Source organism: Triticum aestivum, chromosome 6B, assembly GCF_018294505.1.
Source record: "Triticum aestivum cultivar Chinese Spring chromosome 6B, IWGSC CS RefSeq v2.1, whole genome shotgun sequence".
Lineage (NCBI taxonomy): Eukaryota > Viridiplantae > Streptophyta > Magnoliopsida > Poales > Poaceae > Triticum > Triticum aestivum.
In genome coordinates, this window is record NC_057810.1 from 113,060,425 (window position 1) to 113,071,292 (window position 10,868).

The 10,868-nt window shown below is 48.6% G+C and overlaps 1 pseudogene; it reads left to right on the forward strand.

The window, feature by feature from the left end:
- Nucleotides 1–6,503: 6,503 nt before the first annotated feature.
- On the forward strand, nt 6,504–9,102 carry LOC123138925 (serine carboxypeptidase-like; annotated as a pseudogene).
- The last annotated feature ends 1,766 nt before the right edge of the window (nt 9,103–10,868 follow it).

Here is a 10,868-nt window from a genome sequence, read left to right on the forward strand (position 1 = left end):
GCGTGGGAGACTTGCGGGTAAAGAACGATAAGGACGGTGCGCCCATTGCTGCGGGGAAAAGACACCTCAAATTATTCCCCATATGAGAGAGAAGGAATGATTGAAATGTATGAAAGGGTAGTCCGGAACTAACTTACTTTGGATGATAAGGCACGAGGACAATTTCCCGGTCCTTATTCTGTACCATGAAGTTTTGGAGGTACTCCCTAGAAGTTTCACGCTCAAAATCCGCCGAGACTCAAGAAAGACTCATGCATGTAGTACGGATCCGCCACACAGATTTGCGAGACTTCTTCACTCTTCATGACGGAGCTCATATGTAGCGCAAAAAGGCGGACGATTGTAAAATCGAGCCGCCTTGTCAGTAACATCTCAAATATATGGTCAAACCGCAGGAAGAACACCTCTGTGGGCCGTGTCTCGACGTAGCACTTCCCCTCAGGCACACGAGCCGCGTATGCAGATATCCTGGATCCTTTGAGGCTTGTGGGCTTTTCTCAGTCGACAGCACATGGTCGTGCAGTCTCCTGAGATCCCCTGATAGTGCCTCCAGTGGTTTTGGTGATAGCATCGGCTCACCCGTGAGATGGAACATGGCCGCACCTTTCACGGGTACACGGTCTTCAGAATGCATCGTCTGGCTGCTATTTGCTCTGGCTTGTTTGGAGGCAATTATCTTCCCTGATCTCTTCCTCTCCTTTTTCTTGGGCACACCTTCCAGACCCTTCCTTAACCCCTACCCCAGGGTTCCCGGGCTAAGCACTGTACGACCCCCGGCTAGTTGAGCCTGTGTTGAGGCGACATCCACTACTAGAAAAAGGGCTATAGATGGGATTGACACTAATGGCGCACCAGACAAGTGGTGCGCCATTAGTATATACTAATGGCGCACCACCTTCTGATGCGCCATTAGAGTTGAAACTACTAATGGCGCACCATGTCCATGGTGCGCCATTAGTATCAATTTTTTTTGAACTAGTGCGCCTGTCCAAACATACTAATGGCGCATCCATAGTAAGTGCTCCATTACTAGTTGTAACTAGTAATGGCGCACCAGCCAGAAAGTGCGCCACTAATGTTATTTTTTTTTATTCCTTTTTTTGCAAAATTACTAATGGCGCACTCACACGCAGTGCGCCATTACTAGACTCATCGAAAAGTCAGGCACGTCGACGACGCACACCCTCCTGCTCGCGCGATTATCCTCCTTCATGGAGACAGTAATTCCCCCGGTTTGGATGTGCAATATGTGAAGCTCAGCTTCTCTATTCTTCCTTTCGCCTTTCCCCGAGGGTACTTGACTTAGCGCACGTCTAAGCATCCTAGCTATCGCAGGACTAGGCGAGCCTTCGAGAAGTGGGGCCAGACACATGATCCTCTCTGCCTTGCTGAGCCAGTCCTGGCCGCGGACAGTTTTCAGAATAATGTTGTGATAAATATAAACAAAGTGTTCGGTTACAGGGTTACTTACTGGGGTATCTGGGCGGTTGCAGCTCAGGCCCGCATCCTCGATGGTATCCGGACACTTTACTCGTGGTCCGAAGAATAACCTATATATCCCTTCGAGCGTCATGCCGAAGAAGTGCTGAATAGTTCGCGGACCTTCTGGGTTGAACTCCCACATCCGGAGAGGTTGACGTTTGCACGGCAGTGCCCGTCGAACTAGCATTACCTAAATTATTCTGACAAGACTGAAATCCCTCTCAAGATGCTCCTGAATGCGGCTCTGCAGTGTTGGTACATCATTAGCAGGCCCCCAGTCCAGTCCCACGTTGGCCCACGACGCCAGTTCAGGTGGAGGGCCCGAGCGGAAGCCGGGGGCAGCCTCCCACTTTGTGCCTCGGGGAGCTGTGACGTAGAACCACCTCCGTTGCCATAGACCAGACACCTCCGGGAAGGAACCCTCTAGCCATGGGGCATCGGCGTTTCTGCTTATTGCAGCACCTCCGCACTCCGCGTGTCGCCCCTCGATCACCTTCGGCTTTACATTGAAGGTCTTGAGCCATAAGCCGAAGTGTGGGGTGATGTGGAGGAAGGCTTCGCACATGATGATAAACGACGAGATGTGAAGGATGGAATCCGGAGCTAGATCGTGAAAATCTAGCCCGTAATAGAACATGAGCACTCTCACGAAGGTATCAAGACTAAATCCTAAGCCTCTGAGGAAGTGGGAAACAAACACAACACTCTCGTTGGGTTCGGGAGTGGGGATGGCCTGCCCTGGAGCAGGAAGCCTGTGCTTGACGTCGGCGGTCAGATATCTGGCCTCCCTGAGCTTCGCAATGTCCTCCTCTATGATAGAGGAGGCCATCCACCGGCCTCGAAGGTTGGATCCGGACATGATTGAAGATCCGAAGTGCCTAAGCTTGAGCTTCGGGTGTTGGAACTCGAGATGCGGAAAGGCGCAAGTGTGGTAAGAAAGGGATAGGCCTCGACCCCTCTATAAAGGGGGTGAATATCAAGCGTCCTGAGCGTAACCATTTGGGACTTGCCTAAAAACACGGAGTCATGCCAACAGGCGTAGTTGGGTTACACCCCCCCCCCCCCCCGTATTACCGAGAATCCCGCGATAAGGGGGACACGATCTCTACTTCGACAAAGCATGCCAATAAAACCGCCTTGCAGTACGTGTCGTGGCAGGCTGAGAAAAACGATTCGTATTAAACCAAGCCGTGGCGTGAGGACACACTATGAAAAATTGTCAGCAGATTAGATTAGTAAAGTATCGTGCTCTCTAAGGTGGTATGTGGAAATTATTTTGCAGAGCCGGACACGATCCTTGTGTTCAAAATATTCTATGGAGTATTCGAAGATGGAGCCCTCCTTACAATGCCGAAGACAATTTGCAAGCCGGACTCATCGTCATTAAAGCCTGTTACAGGGGCTACTGAGGGAGTCCTGGATTAGGGGCTATCCGGATAACCGGACTATGTACATTGGCCTGACTGTTGGACTATGAAGATACAAGAATGAAGACTTCGTCCCGTGTCCAGATGAGACTCTCCTTTGCGTGGAAAGCAAGCTTGGCGATTCGGATCTTAGATCTCCTTCTCTGTAATCGACTCTGTGTAACCCTAGCCTCCTCCGGTGTCTATATAAACAAGAGGGTTTAGTCCGTAGGACGGGAATAATCAGAATCATAGGCTAGCTTCTAGGGTTTAGCCTCTACGATCTCATGGTAGATTAACTCTTGTAATACTCATATCATCAAGATCAATCAAGCAGGAAGTAGGGTATTACCTCCATCGAGAGGGCCCGAACCTGGGTAAACATCGTGTCCCTAGGCTCCTGTTACCATTAGCCTTAGACGCAGAATTCGGGACCCCCTACCCGAGATCCGCCAGTTTTGACACTGACACGGGGATCGAGGCGCTCCTGCCTATCCATCCCGCTTCCCACGGCATGCTCCGTTCCGCGCGCTTCCCCTAAATTTCAAATCCTGCCAAATCCGGGATACACCGTAACCATTCGCGCCGAAGATCTCGCACCAGAAAGCAACAATCGATAGACGATGCTACAAATTCACTCTACAATTTCCAAATCGATCAAGGCGACTGGAAGGAAGCCAAAGTTCCAACATGAGCCTCCCGTTCAGCGCAAGTATTTGTGAAGCACGAAGGTCGAGGCAAGATCCACATCAACCTTCTTTCCACTCGGACCTCAATCCATTCGGGGGCTAGTGATGAGGATATAGACCTAGGGTAGGGTCAAAGGCCTTGCCAACAGACCCTACCCAAAGTCACTACCCTAGACGCAAAGAAGCTCAAGAGACAACATGGAGTACCCAACGAAGACGTCGAGTGCAATCCACTCAACCAATCAGATCACTCGGGTATCCCACCTTTCCTAAGACCACTCGACCATACAAGAAACCACTCGACCTATGAAGACCAGGAGTCACACAGGACTGCAACAATCAAGCATTCACTCCGTAGTCTTCATGGACATTAATGACACTTATGGCTGGCGTTATCAGTAACGTCCCTCCTTTATGTACATTGAACCCTGTGTAACGGGGGATGGATGGGGTCCTGGGAGTACTAGGGAAAAGCCTGGAAGCAGCGCGGGTTTTAGGTATATCAGTAGCGCGGGAGGCGGCGCTACTAATAAGGCGCTACAGCTAACCCATAGCAGCAGCACGTGTCGGCCCGCGCTACTGATATACAAGTGTAGCAGTAGCATTCTTCGGTGGAGCCCGCTACTGCTAATAGCTATAGCGCGCTTCCCTGGTGCACGCTACTGATACAACTGCGCTGCTGCTAACTTTTCTCCACTCGCTACTGCTAATTTTTTTTTGCATATTTGTTTTGTATTCGAACATGCTTTATAGAAGAATCTTTAGCACATACAAATTTCATCATGATACACATACAAATGTCATCATGATACACATACAAATGCGTGCGAGACCACAAATGTAATCGTAGCATATACATAGAAATAGTCTCATCATAATCATCATCCAACACAAAGTGGTATCTTGTCATCATCTCGAAAATAGTGATACATGCAAGTCTCGAATACTTGCAACTACAATGTCATCTATCTAAACAAAGGTATACGCGAGAAGAGCTATCACTATGAGTGAGAGCGGAACTATGCAGTACATGAGGCGGCGGTTACGAGTCCTCTCTCGCGCTAGCATGAACCTCAAGTAACCAGCTTCTCCTTCTTGTCTGCTTTTGAAGCCTTTGTGGCTGGCGCTCGAGAACCCATTCACTTGTGCCTGACACTCAAGCCACTCATTGTACACCCCTGGAACCTTCCCTTTTTACATGACATAGCACTTCCATCTCGCCATCAAGAAACTAGGTACCTGTTAGAGATGCATGTTCATGAAGAGGATGTACAATCATATGCAATAAAATATACTAGAGCAACACGAAAAAGAAATGGTTAGCCACTAGATGCAACATACAATATGCAAACTAATTAACTGGAGGTACGCAGGTCATCGTACGCAAACTAACAAAGTAGCATTATGCAAGTTCGGCAGGGACCGTGGACATCACAAAGTTTCATCGCTACAAAAATTATACAAGTTCAACCGACACATATCATCATCATCGGCATCATAAATCACTAGAAGTTCCATCCTTCCATATCATCGAGGATGGACCCTAGCTTCTTGAACGGCGTGAGGTCTAGACGTTGCATGCCTATGCGAGTTCGAAAGTCAGCTCGCGATATAGGGCCGTGGTGGAACATCCCCTTCTCATCGACGACTTCTTTCATGATGATCGTCACAATGTCCCTTTGGATGCGAAAGAAGCCATATCTAATTATTCCCCATATGAGAGAGAAGGAATGATTGAAATGTATGAAAGGGTAGTCCGGAACTGACTTACTTTGGATGATAAGGCACGAGGACAATTTCCCGGTCCATATTCTGTACCATGAAGTTTTGGAGGTACTCCCTAGAAGTTTCACGCTCAAAATCCGCCGAGACTCAAGAAAGACTCATGCATGTAGTACGGATCCGCCACACAGATTTGCGAGACTTCTTCACTCTTCATGACGGAGCTCATATGTAGCACAAAAAGGCGGACGATTGTAAAATCGAGCCGCCTTGTCAGTAACATCTCAAAGATATGGTCAAACCGCAGGAAGAACACCTCTGTGGGCCGTGTCTCGACGTAGCACTTCCCCTCAGGCACACGAGCCGCGTATGCAAATATCATGGATCCTTTGAGGCTAGTGGGCTTTTCTCAGTCGACAGCACATGGTCGTGCAGTCTCCTGAGATCCCCTGATAGTGCCTCCAGCGGTTTTGGTGATAGCATCGGCTCACCCGTGAGATGGAACATGGCCGCACCTTTCACGGGTACACGCTCTTCAGAATGCATCGTCTGGCTGCTATTTGCTCTGGCTTGTTTGGAGGCAATTATCTTCCCTGATCTCTTCCTCTCCTTTTTCTTAGGCACACCTTCCAGACCCTTCCTTAACCCCTACCCCAGGGTTCCCGGGCTAAGCACTGTACGACCCCCGGCTAGTTGAGCCTGTGTTGAGGCGACATCCACTACTAGAAAAAGGGCTATAGATGGGATTGACACTAATGGCGCACCAGACAAGTGGTGCGCCATTAGTATATACTAATGGCGCACCACCTTCTGATGCACCATTAGAGTTGAAACTACTAATGGCGCACCATGTCCACGGTGCGCCATTAGTATCAATTTTTTTTGAACTAGTGCGCCTGTCCAAACATACTAATGGCGCATCCATAGTAAGTGCGCCATTACTAGTTGTAACTAGTAATGGCGCACCAGCCAGAAAGTGCGCCACTAATGTTATTTTTTATTTATTTTTTATTCCTTTTTTTGCAAAAGTACTAATGGCGCACTCACACGCAGTGCGCCATTACTAGACTCATCGAAAACTCAGGCACGTCGACGACGCACACCCTCCTGCTCGCGCGAGGTCGAAAGATGCCTTCGACTCTCTCTGACCGGTAGGCCCATCATCATCATCACAGAAACAGGCCAAAAGGATCTAGTAGCAGTATCACTCCCACATTTCCGTCAGTTCAGGTCACCGCACCGCACCACCACCGGTAGCCATGGGACCCACAGGTCAGTCTCGCACCCTCTTGCTTCTGCTCCTCGCCGCCGCCGCCGCCGCCGCGCCAGAGCACGAATCCTTGCTCCGCCTCCCCTCCTCGGCACGCTCCCTCGCCCCGAAGACCCCCCGCTCCGCCGGCACCGACCTCATCCGCGCCCTCAACCTCCACCCCCGCGACACCTTCCTCCGCCGCCCCGGCGGCGTCGGCGTCGGCGACAGCGATGCTCTCCCGGCCGGAACCCTCATCGAGAGGCCGATCCGACTCGCGTCTCTGGTGGCCGGAGACGACGACGGCGGCGGCACATCGGTGAGCAACCTCGGGCACCACGCCGGGTACTACCGCCTCCCCACCACTCACGACGCCAGGTGAGCGGAGCTCACTCCTCCCGTCTCATGCCGCGTCTCACGTGAGGATCCAGTTCCCGTGTCTTGACATCTGCCACTTTTGCGCACCGTGTAGGCTCTTCTACTTCTTCTTCGAATCCAGGCAGCACAAGAAGGAGGACCCCGTGGTGATCTGGCTGACGGGAGGGCCCGGCTGCAGCAGCGAGCTAGCCCTTGCTGTTAATTTTTCAGGGTTTTGCAATTGGTAACGAACTTACAGATCCAGCGATACAGTACAAGGCATACACCGATTATGAATTGGATATGGGTTTAATCACACAGTCAGAATTTACCAAGATTAATAAAATAGTTCCTGCTTGTGAATTTGCTGTCAAGCTATGTGGTAATTATTCCTGGACTCATCGTTTGCTTGTGTGTAATAAATCTGTACCATTCGTCAATTGGTCTCTTGGAGACTGTCTTCATTAACATCATTGCTTTGTTGTGCCAATTTGTTCATGGAAGTAAGAAAAGGCATAAGCCCAACTCTGATATACCTCACTTGATTTTGTCTTTTGTTTCAGGTACCTCTGGCACTGTATCTTGCTTTGCTGCCTATTTTGTTTGCAATACAATATTTAGTTCCATCAGGTTGATAATCGGGAACAAAAATGTAGGGTGGAATACAAAAGTTTATTTGGTTTTTCCTCATTTTTTGAAGTTTTCTGATTGATCACCTCATCTTTGCAGTATTATGACGTCAGGAAGCCATGCATGGGGAGCCTATGCTATGATTTTTCTAACTTGGAGAAGTTTCTCAATCTGAAATCTGTCAGACAGAGCCTAGGAGTTGGAGACATAGAGTTTGTTTCCTGCAGCCCGACCGTCTATCAGGCTATGCTCTTAGATTGGATGAGGAACCTTGAAGTTGGGATCCCTGAACTCCTTGAGAACGACATCAAAGTGCTGATTTATGCTGGAGAGTATGATCTCATATGCAACTGGCTAGGTGAGTGTCTTACAACTTGCAACAGAAAACTCTTGAAAATTGTATGCTATAATTTGCTTCTGTTTTGTCCATACCACATATCATCTGAGATTCTTCACTCTTAGAATCACATTGCCACACTTTTGTCATGTGATACTTGTGCTATGCTTCCTTACAATTGTGATTCGTGCAAGAGATCCATTAAGAATTTAATGGGCTTTAATATGCATTCATATAGCTTGAATCTTGATCGGTTCTGTAGTATGGAAATCGTATTGGAAGCACAGTTTAGAAATATATGTTGTCACACATTTGAATAACACAAGGCATAATTGACCTAGTAGAGGTCATCTATACTTGTCAAATCACAGAAAAGGATAAAATCTACCTTTAATGCTTTTCATGCGGTGTTGTACATAACGGCAAACTGTATAACAAGTGCATGAAATAAGTAGGACAATATACGGTTCAAAATAAATATGCTCCGCTATTGGTTTTCTTGATTCTGGCTTTGTTTTCCTGATGACATACATATATAATCTACTGGTGACTTGGGTAGGAAACTCAAGATGGGTAGACTCTATGGAATGGTCTGGAAAGAAAGCCTTCGTGTCCTCGGTGGAGAAACCCTTCACGGTTTATGGAAAATAAGCCAGCATTCTAAAAAGCCACGGCCCTTTGAGTTTTTTGAAGGTACGCAAATGCAAAGCTGACCCCCTTACCAACAGTCAGTTCTGGAACAAACAATAACCAGGCCTTTACTCAAGAGATTATCTGTCAATACAGTAGAGCAGAGTGTTATAAGGGCAAATGCCTATTGCGTATTGTGCCGCGCTACATCAGTTTGGATTTTACCGTGAAACTAACTAGAGATGTTTTTGGCACTATGATCAGGTCCACGATTCTGGTCACATGGTACCCATGGATCAACCGAAGGCCGCCTTGGAGATGCTCAAGAGGTGGATGTCAGGAAACCTTTCAGACGCCTCCTCGAGCTCTCAGAGGCTCGACTTCGCCATATAATCCATCCTTGCACTGGCTACGCATGCACATGCCTTGGATGATCTTAGGTGATGGGAAGCTCGTCGGCGACCGTGCATACGCTATTTCCCTTGTACGGTGCTCGAGGTTGATGAGCGTGTAATAAAAGGCTTTCAGATGATTGCTGGGGCAATGCGAATGCCGAATGTATCACGAAGATTATCGCCAATGAGTGACATTTGGACTACTTTATGCATTCCCTTATGCCTCCTTTGGTTCACAAGATTCTAGAAAAGAACATACTAGAAAATTGATGGGAATGCATGTGTAAAATAGAGGTGTGAGGACCCCGACTCAATGCCACATCGATCTAGCATGTAACACCTCATATCACTTTGCGGCCTCACACACGGTATTCCCATGGGTGTCGCCTTACCTTTGCCCGGGACCGTTTGCGTCTTTTGGCACACGTATACGATAGTGTCGCTAGCATCCATATGATAAGGAGCCCGGGCTGACATGGCTAGTCGTAAACCCAAAGTGGCACAAACTTACAGGGACAGGCATCCATGACCCAACATCGAACGTGTCGGTCATCAGCGAGTGAATCCAGGCTGTAGCACTGGGCTAGCAGGACTCCGGTGAACCGGGCTGTAGCGGGCTAACAGGACTCCGGTATTCATCGCGTGACATTTCCCCGAAGGGACAGACACAGGAACAAAGAAGGACACATGTCGGCCAGCCTAAGTGTTCCGGAGCAGTAGCAAGCTACCATGGCTCAGTGGAAACACTAGGAGACATTTCCCGGTAAGAGAGGCTACTAAGGATAAACAACTAGATAGTCAGATCCCGCACATATCAAGCATTTCAATAACATACACACAATATGCTCGATATGTGCAAATACGACATGGCATCACAACATGACTCTACGACTCAAGTATTTATTAGGCTCCGAGGAGCGAGATATTACAAACATGGGTCTCATGACCCAACACTCAGAGCATACAAGTCAAATCACAAGCGGAAGCTATCATGTCTGAGTACAGACATCTATAAATGAAAAAAAGGCTAAGAAGCCTGACTATCTACCAGATCCTGCCGAGGGCACAAGATCGTAGCTGAGGTAACAAGCTAAACGTCGAAGTCCAAGCGGAACTACTAGTGAGACTGAAGTCTCTCTGCAAAAACATAAAATAGGCAAACATGAGTACAAATGTACCTAGCAAGACTTACATCAGATCTATCTACATATGCATCATTATCAACAAGGGGGTGGTGGGGTTTAACTGCAGCAAGCCAGCTTTGACTCGGTGGCTATCCTGAACTACGACTGCAAGTAACTCTTTTGAGGTGGCGCACACGAGTCCACATATTCACCATATCAATACACCACTATGGATCCGCTCTCGTCTCCCTACGAGAACGCCATCCATAGCACTCACGCTTATCTTGCGTATTTTAGAGTATCCACTTTCACTTGTCTATGAACTGTACAAGGGGTCCAAGTTTCCATATCCGAGGAATCCGGCTATTCGAATAGATGATGTTAACCCTGCAGGGGTGTACTTCTTCACACACGCTCTCGCCACTTACCGCCCTGTACACGTCATGTACCTCGGCAACCTTCAAGCGGAAGCCGGGCGAGGGAGTCGGCCACGACCTGACTAACCGAACAAGTCTCTAGTCCAGGTTTATCGCCTATTCGGGTTCCATCCGCAAGGAGATCCGGCCGGGGTGTCGCTCACGGCCCCAAACGATGTGAGCAGGGTTCCCAAGCCCACCATCCGGGTGCCACTTGGTACACCGTGCCACTGTGCCTAGTCTGTCCCAAGCCCACCTGTACCGGGTGCCACTTGGTAGACTACTAACACTACCTACAAACACCAGAAACTAGTTGCAACTCCTGGACAGAGATCATGTTGATTAATAAGTCGAGAGGGGTCGAGTTACCGGAACCCAATGTGTGGTAGTAACTGGTCATGGATCACAAACACAGAACTCAGTTCCTGAGG